Here is a 13710-nt window from a genome sequence, read left to right on the forward strand (position 1 = left end):
GCTGTGTGGGTTAAAGATTGTGACCATGGGACACGGTCCGCTAACAGCTTCTTTTGGGGCTGAGTATCTGCTCAGAGCTCTGACAAGCTGAGCTATGGCCAAGTCATGGGGCCACACAGGGAGCTCTGTGGGTGTTGCTTTTAATCAGTTTCCCTGCCCACATAACTTACAACAGCTCTAGAAAGAACAAAGCTAGCCATGGGCCAACAGAATGATGGTTACAGCCACCCTTATTTGCATAGTAGGAAAGAACTAAATCAAAAGCTGTAATTAAAAAACATAATGACTTTTAAATCAGTTTTTGTTCAAATTAAGCCATGTTACATCTTGAGACAATATCATGAATATGCTAATAAACTGCTCTTCCCCAGTGAAAGCATACTTGGACTAAATTATTTCTTAAAAAGTTACATAATACATGTCAATTTACAACTTAAATATATTTCTTGGTAATATAAAGTAGCTTAACGACATTTTGCACCACTAGCTAAGTAACGGGTCACTGCTTGCTGATCTCTCTGTCATCTCTAGACCAAACCCCCATCAGCAGGTGTGAAAGTTGTGATGCTGACTGGTCGGGGGGCAGGTGCTTCTTCCCACAGGCTGGAGGTGGTAGTGGTGCGCTCTGTGTGTCCATTTAATAGGAAAGAACAGGGCGCGGGGCAGGAGGGCTTAGGTCACCCACAAGTAACACATGTTCCTGGGAAGCCATTAGAACGGGCTGCAGGGAGCAGTGGGCTCTTCTTCGCTAGGTATTCGTCTAACTCAGCTCTCTGGGGCAAGCGTTGGCATGGAACTGCCTAGGGAGGAGGAAGAGAACAGGACTGCCCCAGCCTGGACTCTATACAAGGTTGCCTTTAAGAAGGCTGCTGAGCCTTCTTGGGTTTTTCTAATGATGACCTGGCCATGTGTCCTAAACCTGTGGCCATCATGGCTCTGTCTGCCTTCCTCTGCGCGTCACTCAGGAGCCAAGCCTCAGGGTTCATCCTCCACCTGTTTGCATCTGCTAATGGTGGGTCCTCATGTCTCCGCCTTCCCTTCTGTTCCCACGCAGGTCCAGCCCTTGTTAGGGCTGCTCACAGCACTGTAGAGGGGCTCATGACTGCCGCCTCCACCTCCACCTCTCACTGCTCTGATGGCCCTCACTGTCTTGCCTGTGCATTTGGCGAGGGCCTAAATTGCTTCACCTGCTGTAACCCCCAAATCCTTATTTGTTGGTTCCTTATTTATTTATATGTATTTGAAAAGCAGAGAGACAGAGGCAGACTGAAAGAGATCTTCCATCTACTGGTTCACTCCCCAGACGCCTGCAACAGTCAGGGATAGGCTAGGGGCCAGGAGTCGGAAACTCAATCCAGGTATCTCACATGGGTGGCAGGAACCCAGTCACCTGGAGTCATCACCTCTGCCTCCCAAGGAAGCTGGGATGGGGAATGGCACTAGGACCCAAACCCAGGTTCTACCAAATGGGGTGTAGGCGTCCCAGGCAGCAGCTTACCCGCTGCACCAAAGGCCAAGCCCTTTCATTGATCCAGCATGTGACTGGCTTACTGAACTGCCTCTCTACCTCCTAAAACCCTGCCTGTGGTCCAAGGCAGTCTTTCCTAAGATGCTCACGGTGAAAGATTATTGGTAGGACCCCTTGGCGTTGTGGAGTAGGCAACAGCTGTGGCCCATTCATCTTTCTGATCCTCACAGGGCCAGGGCAAGCACCTTGTTTAAAAAACTTTGTTGACTCGAGGAATGAATCAATTGAAGAGAAAGTCTTGTTGCCTAGGCAACATTTTGTGATGAAGATTCTGAAATTAAGCAGGTAACCAAATGAATGTTATAAAGTCCTCATTGCCCTGTCTTCTTCACGTAGGCCTATGAAATTGGGGATGTTGCATTGCTTTTTATACTTTATAGGATAGTGTTTCAGAAACAAAGCTGAGAGGTGACCAGAAGTTCTTATGTACCTGGTAGGAGCTCATGGGGTAGTAGATTTAAAAAAATAAGTTTATTTTGGTGCACAACATTTTTGAGGAGTGGGTGCTCGGCTCAACAGTTAAGAGACTACTTGGGATGCTATCTGTGTGGCATCCTATGTTGACATGCCTGGTTTCCAGTTCCTGGCTCCACTCCTGATTCAGCTCCCAGCTAATGCACCTGAGAGACAAGAGATGATGGCCCAAGTACTTGGGTCCCTGCTACCCATGTGGGAGACCTGGATGGAAATCCTGTCTCCTGGCTTTGGCCCGGCCCAACCCTAGCTGTTGTGGGCAACTGGGGAGTGAACCAGTAGGTGGAAGATCTTTCTCTGTTTTTGTCTGTCTCTGCCTTTCAAACATGAAAGTTAATTAAAATTTTAAAAATTGAGAGCCAGGCATTCTTTCACAGTGCACACTGAAGATCCCTCCTACCTAGTCCCTATCCTTCCACATATACAAGTCTGCATGTGATTAGCAGGGTGACATGCATCAGCTGCCCTCACCCTTCGCTGTCTTCCTCTTTGTTCCACAAGATCATCAAAAACACTTTTTCTTAATTACTAACATAATGTAGAGATGATTTGGATAATACATAAACGTGTGTTATCTGGTGGGATTTCTTACTATCTGGAAAAAAAAAACACTTAAAAGTTTTGATTTCCCTCCAGGTTTTTATTCACTTCTTGTTTCTATGACATTTCTCCTCTCTGTGCTCCTATTTGTGCCAACTGGGTTTTCACTTCTGCTATGGCCTGTCACCTCCAAAAACCGTGTTGGAGTTCAAGCCCCACTGTGGGAGTATGGCAGGGTTCAAACTTAGTTCAAACTTAGTGGTGTTTAGAGGTGGGGCCTTTTGTGAGGTGGTTGGGATTAAATAAGGTCATCAGGATGAAGTGCACAAGTTTGAAGACTGGTGGTTTATTAGAAGAGACAGAGGGGCAGGCTTTAGCCAGGTTGTTAAGACCCCAGCATCTGCGTTCCACATTGAAGTATTTGGGTTGGATGCCTGGCTCTGGCTTCTAACTCCAGCTTCCGCTAACGCAGACTCTATGAGGCAGCAGAGCAGTGACAGCTCAAGGAATTGGGTTCCTGCCACCTGTGCGCGAGACTTGCACTGAGTTCCTGGCTCCTGGTTTCAGCCTGGCCCAGCTCTGGTTGTTGCAAGCATTTGCAGTTGGGGACAGTAAAGGAGCAGATGGGAGGGAGTTCTGTCTCAAACAAATACATAAATTTGAAGATACGTGTGTGTGATACACATGTCTGTGCTCCCTGTCTCTGGCCAGGTGATGCCCTGAACTGCTGTGGGACCCTGTCAGCGAGAAGGCCATCACCAGATAATGGCCCCTTGACCTTGGGCCTCCAGAATTGTGAGCAAAACAAACCTCTATTTGTTAAAACACACAAGGTCTCTGGTTTTGTGTCTATAGCAACAGAAAATGGCTAATACAACTTCCCATTGTTTTGGGTCAGGGTGGGGGAGGTATGGTGGGTCCCAGGACCTCCACTCCCCTGACGATGAACGTGAACATAAACAGCTCCAGTGATTTCTGCTCTGAGGTTTAAAGCATTCAAGAGAAGTTAGCAGGGGAGGAAGGATATAAGAAGAACTTCAGGGTGAGCTGTCATTTATTTTTTCTGTTCACCCTTGGACTTCTGATGTGCTGCTCCTGTTTAAAGGACAAGCCATGATGGAAGTGTGAAACCAAAGATGAGAAGGGATCACTTAATTACAACCACACGGCGGGTCTGATCAATAACGTGTTGCTTCTCCCAGCGATGGGCACTGCAAACTAGAGACGAGTGCAAAGGTGAGCAAAGAGACAGACCCGACTTTATCTTGAGCTCAGAGCCTGTAGGGCCAAGGCCCAGGGTGCTCACACCTTGGCTAATGTCTGCTGCCCTGCTCAACTATTCCTGCCCCACTGCCTTCCTTCTGAGCTGTTCCTCCACCATAAATCACAGCTGAGGGCTCTGGACTTACTCCTGTAATCTGCTCTTGCCTGTAACAAATAGCTGCAGACAGAATTGCAATCCCATGATGTTTTAGTGGCTGGCGGTAAAGCACCTAACAGCCTTTTACACCTGTTCTCCGCCCCCAGTTGTGGATACGGGTATTGGCGGGGAATCTATTTGAACTTGATAAAGCTCATCATTTGCCAGACTGTGCCAAATGACATCTTCTAAGAATATACCTGGCATAGCAAAAGCCACCAGTGAAATCCTTTTGGAAAACGTTGTAGGGATAGCTCAGTGTTTTCTCATCTAGTTCAGAAGGGGAAAGCGAGAGCCTCAAGTACCCAGGGTCTCCTGGCACACCGATGTTCTTCAGAATTTATATCTGTAATTTTCCACACATTTGTGCTCTTGGCAATGAGATGCTCACGCTAAGATCTTACGGCCCTTTGGCCTATGAAATATGTCACAGTTTCTCTTTTCAAACACCATTTTATACATTGGGGCAGATAATGAAAGCTGGATGATACTTATAGAAAAGGTCCATAAATCTTTGGCAATGGAGGAAACTCACCAGGGAGAAGATGTCCACATTTTCTACTGTTCCCATTTAAAGCAGTGTCCTCAACTCAGTTTGCTATTACATATTTATTAAGTGCTGCAGCTGTGTTTGTGTAACACATTTTCAGCCCAATTTTGCCCTTGAACAGTTTTTACCCCTAGCTATAAACTGCTCGGAAGCGCAGGGATTTCATATTTAAATTGCCTGCTGGGTTTAGACCAATGTGATTGACCAGTGTTTGGATTCATTTAGGTAGTCTCTTTTTTCCACCCTACAAGCTCTTCAAATTAGGTTGACAGTACAAGGAGGAGGGCAGGGAGGAGGGAGAGGGAGAGGAGGAGAGGGAGGAGGAGGAGGAGGAGGAGGAGGAGGAGGCAGCTCGCTGCTTGAAGAGGAGGTTGAATATTCTCAGCTTGGTCAAGATGATCACACGGAGATAAAACACAGACCTTCTTAACACACACTGGGGATGTCAGCTTTGGAGAGCAAGAAATGACACAGGAGCATTTTCCTATGGCTGATTCAGCTAGGAATATCACTGATTCATTAGAGAGAAGGCAAGGGAATTGGCAATGCTTGTTTCTACCCTGGGTTTGAGGGTTTTGGTGGTCAGAAATCCGTTTCCTGAGTTACAAGGAAGACAAGGTCCTCCCTCGGGCTGATGTGTCTTTGATTCAAGGACTTCCCAGAGGCCTGCCTGCTCCAGTTCTCACTCTGCCTGAAAACACCATAGGATTTCGTAACCACACAGCCTGTGTTTACCGGCTGGCTGGCACCTTGTTACCAAGAGTGGTTATCTAGAGAGCATGCACCGGGCTGGTCCCCCGTCACAGCTCTAACTCAGCACTTCCTGCTCAGATCAACAGGGCCGGGCTGCCTAACTCCTTTGTCCAGGGACCCCTCTGAAGGCTGACGCCCATGGTCCCTGATGAAGGCTGATCCCTGTGAACATCCGCTCACCATGGTTCTGTGGGGAAGTCCCTGCTTAGTGCACACAGCAGCTGAGCACTGCCATTGGCACATGCGGCCTGCCCTGCCTTTACTCCCAGAGGAGCCGAGAACCCTGTAGACCCTGTGGTAGGTTCAGGACCTCCTCTTGACCAATTGTTCTTTTGCAGAGTGGACAGTGAGAGAGAGAGAGAGACAGAGAGAAAGGTCTTCCTTTGCTGCTGGTTCACCCTCCAATGGCTGCTGCGGCCGGCGCACTGCGCTGATCCAATGGCAGGAGCCAGGTACTTATCCTGGTGTCCCATGTGGGTGCAGGGCCCAAGCACTTGGGCCATCCTCCACTGCACTCCCGGGCCACAGCAGAGAGCTGGCCTGGAAGAGGGGCAACCGGGGCAGAATCTAGACTGGGACTAGAACCTGGTGTGCTGGCGCCGCTAGGCGGAGGATTAGCCTAGTGAGCCGTGGCGCGGGCTCCCAATTGTTCTTCAAAGCAATGCCATCCACGCATGCAGGCCTGTTTTCAGGGCCTGGAGAAGGCCTATTTTTTTTTTAATTGTCGAGGAAGTGTGTTACGAGATTTATCCACAGTCCTCTGTCCCTCTGAAACATATCCTGAGTGCTGTTTAAAAGCAAACGAAGGAAAAATGCAAGGAGCAACCAAAAGAAAACTAAGTACACAAAAATATGATGCGATTATTGGCCCCTGTTCTCTTTCTCAGTTTTGAAGAGAGTCCTGTTGTGTCAGAGCGTGAGGGCAGGTTGGAGGACCTGTCATGTCCCCGTATCACTGTGTTGTAAATCAGGCGCCAGGGCCTCCAGCAGGGGAGGCGAGGCGGTGAGGCTTTTGCCTGGCAGCCTGGCCCAGGGCTTCCTGTCGGCTCCAGGCATGTTTTATGAAATCCCACGGCCTCTGCCAGAGCTCATAAATGCCTGGCTATTGGAAAAGACACTCTCATAAAAATCTTGTTTTATTACCCGTGAGTGGCTGCTAAAGCTGGGTGAGTATGACAACGAGGACACGAGAGCGCTGACTTCATCCACGCCTGCGTTTCACCCAGAGGTTTCGCTCCTGGAAGTTAATCTTAAGGAAACAGCAAGTGTGTGTGGGAAGACGTGGCTACAAGGATTTCGCGCTGAGAATTTTCCAAATAGTGGAGAAATCAGGGGAGGAGACAATCAAAATGAAAGGGAAACAGTCCAATAGGAGACTTACCACGTGATTAATGTATACAACAAAGTGCTACTAAGCAGTTATCGAAAGTGACACATGGAAGAAAATTTAAGTCAATAGAAAAGTGGTCTGAACATGCTGAAGATGAAAATAGCAGGCTTCAAAATAAAGTGGTTACATTGTAAGTAGAGAGCAAGAGTTCTTTTCCCTCTTGATTATTTCTGCTGCTGAGATATCATATACATAGTATTTTGTCAAAGTCAGTGGGAAGTTATCTCAAAGGCGAGCCCAACAGGGCATGACCTGAGAACTAACGTAGCTGCAGAATGAGAGCAGGAAGCAGGAACGTTTTTAAGACTTAGGTTTAAAATGTGCCTTTTTTTTTTTCACTTCTGTCCTAGGTGTGTGTTTCAGAGCCTTAGCCTTTCTTTCTTTTAAAGATTTATTCATTTTATTTGAAAGAGTTAGAGAGAGAGAGAAAGAGAGAGAGAGAGAGAGAGAGAGAGAGAGAGAGAATCTTCCATCCACTGGCTCATTCCCCAAATGAACAGAGCTGGGCCCATCCGAAGCCAGGAGCCTGGAGCTTCCTCTCTGTATCCCACATGGGTGAAGGGGACCAAGTACCTGGGCCATCCTCTGCTGCATTCCCAGGTGTACTAGCAGGGAGCTGGATCAGAAGTGGAGCAACCGGGTCTTGAACCCACGCCCATATGGGATGATGGTGTTGCAGGTGTCAGCTTAACTCACTACACCATAGCGCCAGCCACGAGCCTTAACCTTTCAAACAGCTCCATCAGGGTAGGGATGAAGGGACCCCTCCAATACAGAGGGCCTTGAATTGTCCCAGGGTACAGGGGCTCCCTTTTCTTGTCAGACCCACCCCAAGGGGGTGAGGACCGGCATCTGTGTTCTGCCATGGGCGGATGTGTATATCTGGGGGCCCACCAGTGAGGCTAAGGCAGGCCTCTGCAGGCTTTCTCTGAGGGAGTTCAGGGAATGTAGCAAATGCTTCCTTGTATTTTCTCCTCTGCTGTCTCTGGAACCAGCAGGAGACTGTTTTCCCCATTTCCTGGAGTGGGGAGATTGAGGGAAGATCACATGGAGGAGGAGGGACCAGAGGCTAAAAGAGAATGTTAGGTAGGAAGGTAGACATCAGCCTGTGTGTGTGAGAGGAGCCGGAGGGACAAAAACAAGTAGTATAGGAAGGAACATAGCAGCCTTAGAAGCATGCTTTGGGAGCAGCCCAGGGTTTGTACATCAAAAGTCCGGCCCGTGTCCAATACCTTGTGTGTGTGTGTGGGCGGGGTGCAGGAGGCTGGGGATAGCAACCCAGGACAAGCTTCCTGGTCCGGTGCCAGAAGAGCTGTTTGCTCTGATACTACTAAGATAAAGCCCAAGGAGGAGTTTCACGTGGAATGTCCTTCATTGGGCAATATCCCAAAAGAGGGAAGGGGAAGGAAACTTGGTAGGAAGCAGTGGTCCCCACATCCATACAGACCCCAGTCCACATGCAGACAGGGCGCTCAGCTCCTAGCCGAGTTGCCCACCCGGCTCGTCTGCTGGCCCGCTCTCCACTACACTTCGCCAGCTTGCTTACTGCTGGTCTTTGTTTTGGGTCTGAAATTCTTTTTCCTTACAGGTGGACAAGAACCTCTGTTGCAGGCATCTCTGGTCATAAGAAAGTGATGCCGTCTGGAAACTGGTTAGTCCTTGATAGGGAGGCAGAGGTGAGAGTGGCTGACCGGGTTTTGCGGCATTCTGTTCCGCCGTCCAAGCCGCACTTCCGCTGGCGGGGCGGGGGAGGAAGCAGAGGCTCCGTTCTAGCGTGTGGGTTTTTCCAGCACACTTGCAGATCTGCGAGAACCACCCCAGAACTAGGCAGATCCAACACCACTTTTTCTTTGACGAATTGGGCTTATTTTCTGCTTTATTGTCTTAAGTGGAGGACACCAGGTCTACCAGTTAGACTGGACAGTTCTTTCTTGGAAGGTGTCACTTTATAGAGTTGTTTTAAAACCATGAGCAGTTTAGTATATATAGATGCTGCAATTAGGTGGGCTTCTCTGCTTTTTTTTTTTTTTTTTATCCCAGGTTGCTCAAGACTGGAGAGGTAGAAATTCTTTCTTTAATAGCCCTGTTCTGGGGCGAGCGTTGTGGTCCAGTGGGCAAAGCCACTGCCTGCGAAGCTAGCAACCAGCGTATGGGTGCTGGTTGGTATCCCTTCTGCTCCACTTCTGACCCAGCTCCTGCTGACAGTCAAGCAGCACAAGATGCTCCAAGTGCCTGGGCCCCTGCACCCACGTGAGAGACCCAGAAGATGCTCCTGGCTTCTGCCTGGCCCAGCCCGGATTATTGTGGCCATCTGGGGAGTGAACCAGCAGATGGAAGACCTGTCTGTCTCTCCCTCTTTCACTGCAACTCTTTAAAATTAATTAATTAATTAATTGAGCTTCTTTGTGTCTTTTAACATTCATTGCATCATTGGGATTTCTAGCTAGAGCTTTAAGGAACCTTAAAGTGCTTTGGACGTAGAGACGAAGACACAGTTTCACTGTATTTGATGACGAAAAGGCAGTCATTTACATACACTTACATGAGGAGGATGTAGTGAGGGTTTTTTTTTTTTTGTTGTTGTTGTTAGTTAGTTAGTTTATTTTTTGATTTTTGGCCTGGGCATTGCCTGATACTTCACTTTAAAAACAAGCCAAAGACATTGATTGTTTAACAAGCTCTTGATGATTCTATTAGGAAAAGGACACCTGGACAGACATATTTCACTCAGACAAAATAAATTTCTCCTCTCTGGCATCTTATAAGGGGGAAAAAGGGAAGAATTACCTAGAATGTAAAAAGCTTTTCAGAATTCTTGCAACTTGCTTTCTCTGGGTTAGTGAATGTCCATAATGAATGACACAAAGATGCACATTTCATTGTTTCGAAGCTGTCACCAGGAAAACCTTGTGTGTGAAAGCAACCGCAGATGGTCGTATTGCAATGGTTGTGTGCACCTGAAGGTTGGGATTATGAGAGAAAGCTGGCTCTGCGTCACTGCTCACCTGTCACAAGGCAGCAGGGAGGGGGTGCAGAGCTTGAAGTAGCCAGCGAGGGCGTTTCATATCAAGATGAGTATTATAAATTCCCTGGCTCGGGGCGGGTGCTGTGGCGAAGTGGGTTAACGTCCTGGCCTGAAGCGCTGGCATCCCATATGGGTGCTGGTTCGAGACCTGGCTGTTACACGTCTGATCCAGCTCTCTGCTATGGCCTGGGAAAATAGTAGAAGATGACTCAAGTCCTTCGGCCCCTGCACCCATGTGGGAGACCCGGAGGAAGCTCCTGGTTTCTGGCTTCGGATTGGTGCAGCTCCGGCCGTTGCGGCCACCTGGGGAGTGAACCAGCGGATGGAAGACCTCTCTCTTGCTTTCTCTCTCTCTCTATGCCTCTCCTCTTTCGGTGTAACTCTGACTTTCAAATAAATAAATAAATAAATCTTTAAAAAAATTCCCTGGCTCAAGGAGTTTGGATTCCAGAAAAGGAAGCAAATATGCAGACATGATTCACTGTGCTACAAAACAGAGAGTAAGAGAGAACAGGAGAGCTTTATAGAGGGCTGTGAGATTTTAGAAGACTGAGAGATTATTTCTGATTGACAGACTTGGGGAAGGATTTGTAGAGGAGGCAGTTTCTGGTTTAGGTCTCCAGGGAAGACAAAATCTGGGGAAAGGGTTGCCCAAGCCAAATGATCAGCACGTACCTAACCATGAAGGTGGGACTCTAGGATGACAGGTGTTCCAGTGTAGATGTCAGAGGATACCAGGGGCGATAAGAGAGAAAATGGAGTAGCAGGATGGGGCTGGAAGATTGGCCATAGGAGGAGGGAAGACAGGCGGAAGGTTATTTAATCTACAGGAGTGGGCCTCATTTGGATGGAACGACAACAGGAATGGAGGAGAGGGCTGGTGTGAGAAACGAGAGAAGCAGTACTCAAGCTTGGGAATTGCTTGTGTCAGTCACGTAGGAGTGAGGAAGCCAGTCAGGCAGGCTTTGAGCTGAGCGACTGGGAGCGTTAATGGCCCCTTAATTAATGGCTGATTTAAGAGGCGGAGCATTTGAAAAGGAAAAGAGAGAAATTCATTTTGAATCCACAAATGTGGGCTATCCGTGTAGAAGGCTGTTGGAAGAAGTCTTGGGGTGATGCTGTGAGATGAAGACAGAGATGACAAACAGACACCAGCGTCATTTTCACAGCGGTGACTGGTGGGCCCAGCAGAGCAGATGAGATCCGGAAGGAGAGGTTGACGGAGGGGAGTCACGGATGGGAAGAGAGTTGGAGACCCGGAGGAGCAGTCAGAGAGGCACAAAAAACTCCAGCAATACGCTCACCAGTAGCGTTCACTGCTACAGGGCTCCCAAGGAGATGAAGGACAGAACCAGCCATTGGCTTTTGTTACCATGGAGAGATGGTGACCTCTGAGGGGGCACTGTCCTTGGGGAATCTTAATGGATTCCAGGTTTCCAAATGTGATGTGTCACAAGACAGAGAAATTGAGAGGATCTTTGTTTTCAGAATACCTTGTACATCAAGTCAGAAAAGTAATACCATACATGATCCCCATCAAGATGTGACTGAAGAGTATTTTATAACAATGAACACCCTGTTTTCCTTACACACTGCTTACATAGAGAGTTCCCGTAGGGTAGAAATGGTCACTTAGGCATCACAGCACTCTGTCCACCTCTGTCCTCTGAAAGAAACCAGGAAAAGTAAGGCCTGGCCCTATGACTGGGGTTAAGTAGGGGCTCCTGTTATCTGCAGTGGACACTCATGCTGGGTGGCTGTCAGCACAGCCCAGAACATGGGGCAGCACATGGTGCAGGGCTCCATGAAGCCCATGGAGTAGCGGGTGTAGGTCATTTCCCACCCCATCCTCAGCACTGCTACGGTTGCTGGAGTGCGTGAGCCTGGTCCTGTGCTAACCCAGGCAGGAGAGTGTGGCTCTAATCTGTGGCCCTCCCACTGCCTCTCTTTTCCTACCTCCTCCCCAGCCCACCTCAGCGTAGACAATCCTAGACAATGTGAGACTCTCCCCTTCCTCCCTCTCTCTGGCTTCCATGTCGCTGTTCTCTTTTGATTCCCCTCCTGCTGCCCCTTGGACTGCACTCCTCTGATCTTCTTCACCTACCGCTCCCACCGGTCATTCAAGTGTGGCTGTGTCTCCCTGTACATGGTGCGGTCTGCCTGAGAGTGCTCATTCCCACTCATGGCTTCCTCTGGCCTCTCCAGGACTCCCCAAATCCTGCAGCTCTTAAAGCCTCACCCAGATGCCCTGCCCCTGGGCTGCCTCACTCACGTGCCCTTCAGGCATCGGGAACTCAACAAGTCCTAAACTAATCGCATTGGCCTGCGTCCTGAACTTGCTTCTTCCCCTGTGTTTCCTGCTGGCTTCCCGCCTCATCTCCCACCCAGCCCTGGGCTGTAATCCTGCTCCTTGCGCCTTTCCTTCACATCCATTATCCACCAAGTTCTGCTGCTTCCGCCAATGCGATGTCTGAGCTGTTTCCAAGTGGAAATTCTGACTTAATTCTCACCCCAGCATTGTTTGTCTCAACTTCGGCAGTAACGTTTTAACTTCCTTCCTTTCCTTCCTTCCTCTTCCAATCAGACCATCTTAAATCTACAAGGTATATACCCAAATGCAGGTATTTTTCCCTCCTCACTTGAAAGTCACCTCTTGTCAATACCATGCCCATTTGCTCCAGGACTCAGTTTCCCCCATTTCTCCTCCCAGCTGGAGAGTGCGTGCGCCAGAGCCGCATCTCTTCCTGATCTTTGCATCCCCAGCGCTGAGCAAGGTGCCTGGGGTCACCAGAGGCGCCCTGCACATTTGTAGAACTGAACGGAAACTCTCTTTTGAAGTCAGTGACTCCAGTGTATTGATTCGGCCTTCTTCATCCCATGGATCGCAGACAAGGTAAGTGAATCGCATGGCCCGCACAGACCTTTCTTTTGTCAGACACAGGAATCTGTGCCTCTTGAAGCTACGATCACTGGACTGAATTTCCCCAATAATTACTCCATGGCTTTAAAGCTTTTCTAGCACATTGCAGTTTCCCCTGATCAATAAGCTCTTGAGAGATGGACATGTTAGACAGACGGGATATTCACAATGTGTTTTTCTAGACAGGCTCAAGGAATGAAGATGGTGATAGTGATGGGGTGTGCACAGATATTTCTATTGGCATAAAACTATTTGATAAGGAAATGCTTAGTAGTAGGCAGATTCCAGAACGCACTTAGTGGGTAACACTGGCTTTTATGTTACATTTCGATCAGTCCTGGATGATAATTAGCGGGGTCATCAAGTGTTGGAGAGTATGTTTCAGAAAAAAAAAAATGCAGAGAGCTGGCTTAAAGGATTTGGTGGAAATAGCTTACTGTGGCCACGACAGTGTGGATGCAGTAGAATCAAACCAGAACTGAGAAATGTGTCGGTTTGATTCATGCTCATGTGAATGACTGGAGACAGGGCATGAGTTTTGGCTTCTATGAAGGAAACAGACTGACGTTTTAAAATCCCCATCCAATCCCACTGTGGCAGCTGCCACACACCACTGTAGGATGTGAAGTGGAAATGGGGCTGCTCAAGGGACGAATTCCTGTGGCAAAGCAGTTGCTTGGGCCACAGCTGCAAGGCTGTCATATCTTCTATATCCTGCTTTATTTGTGTATTGGGTAGTTTTTTCTTTCCTTAAGACTTTTCCCCAAGCATTAGGTTAAAACGTAGCCAACACCTGGGTTGACCATTTTGAAATACCAGTGACTGCTACACGGTTGTAGAGTTTGATTGCTTTCAAAAAGTAGCCACAGATGGGCTCTTAAAAAAATCGTTTTCCCTTTAAACTTGGTGCATCACTGAGTGCAGAGGAAGGAAGTGAGGAGATCCAGTGTGGAAGGGCTAACTGGTACACAGCAGGCAGAGGTCAGAGCTCCTAGTACTAAAGTGTCTGGTGACCGTGGGCATCTCACGGACACAGAACAGGTGGCGTAGGCTGCAGCTGCCCGCACTGGGATGTAATCATTTGCACTGGAGGCCTGGTGGGGCGTGTGG

The 13710-nt window shown here is 48.4% G+C and overlaps 1 protein-coding gene across 20 annotated transcripts in view; it reads right to left on the bottom strand.

Annotated features, from left to right (window-relative positions):
• The window catches only part of MAGI2 (membrane associated guanylate kinase, WW and PDZ domain containing 2), a 1587879-nt gene that overhangs the window by 41273 nt on the left and 1532896 nt on the right, over positions 1–13710 (bottom strand). The gene's annotated exons all lie outside the window — the stretch shown is intronic.

This window comes from Oryctolagus cuniculus, chromosome 3 (genome assembly GCF_051225735.1).
Source record: "Oryctolagus cuniculus isolate XC-2025 breed Fujian yellow rabbit chromosome 3, ASM5122573v1, whole genome shotgun sequence".
NCBI lineage: Eukaryota > Metazoa > Chordata > Mammalia > Lagomorpha > Leporidae > Oryctolagus > Oryctolagus cuniculus.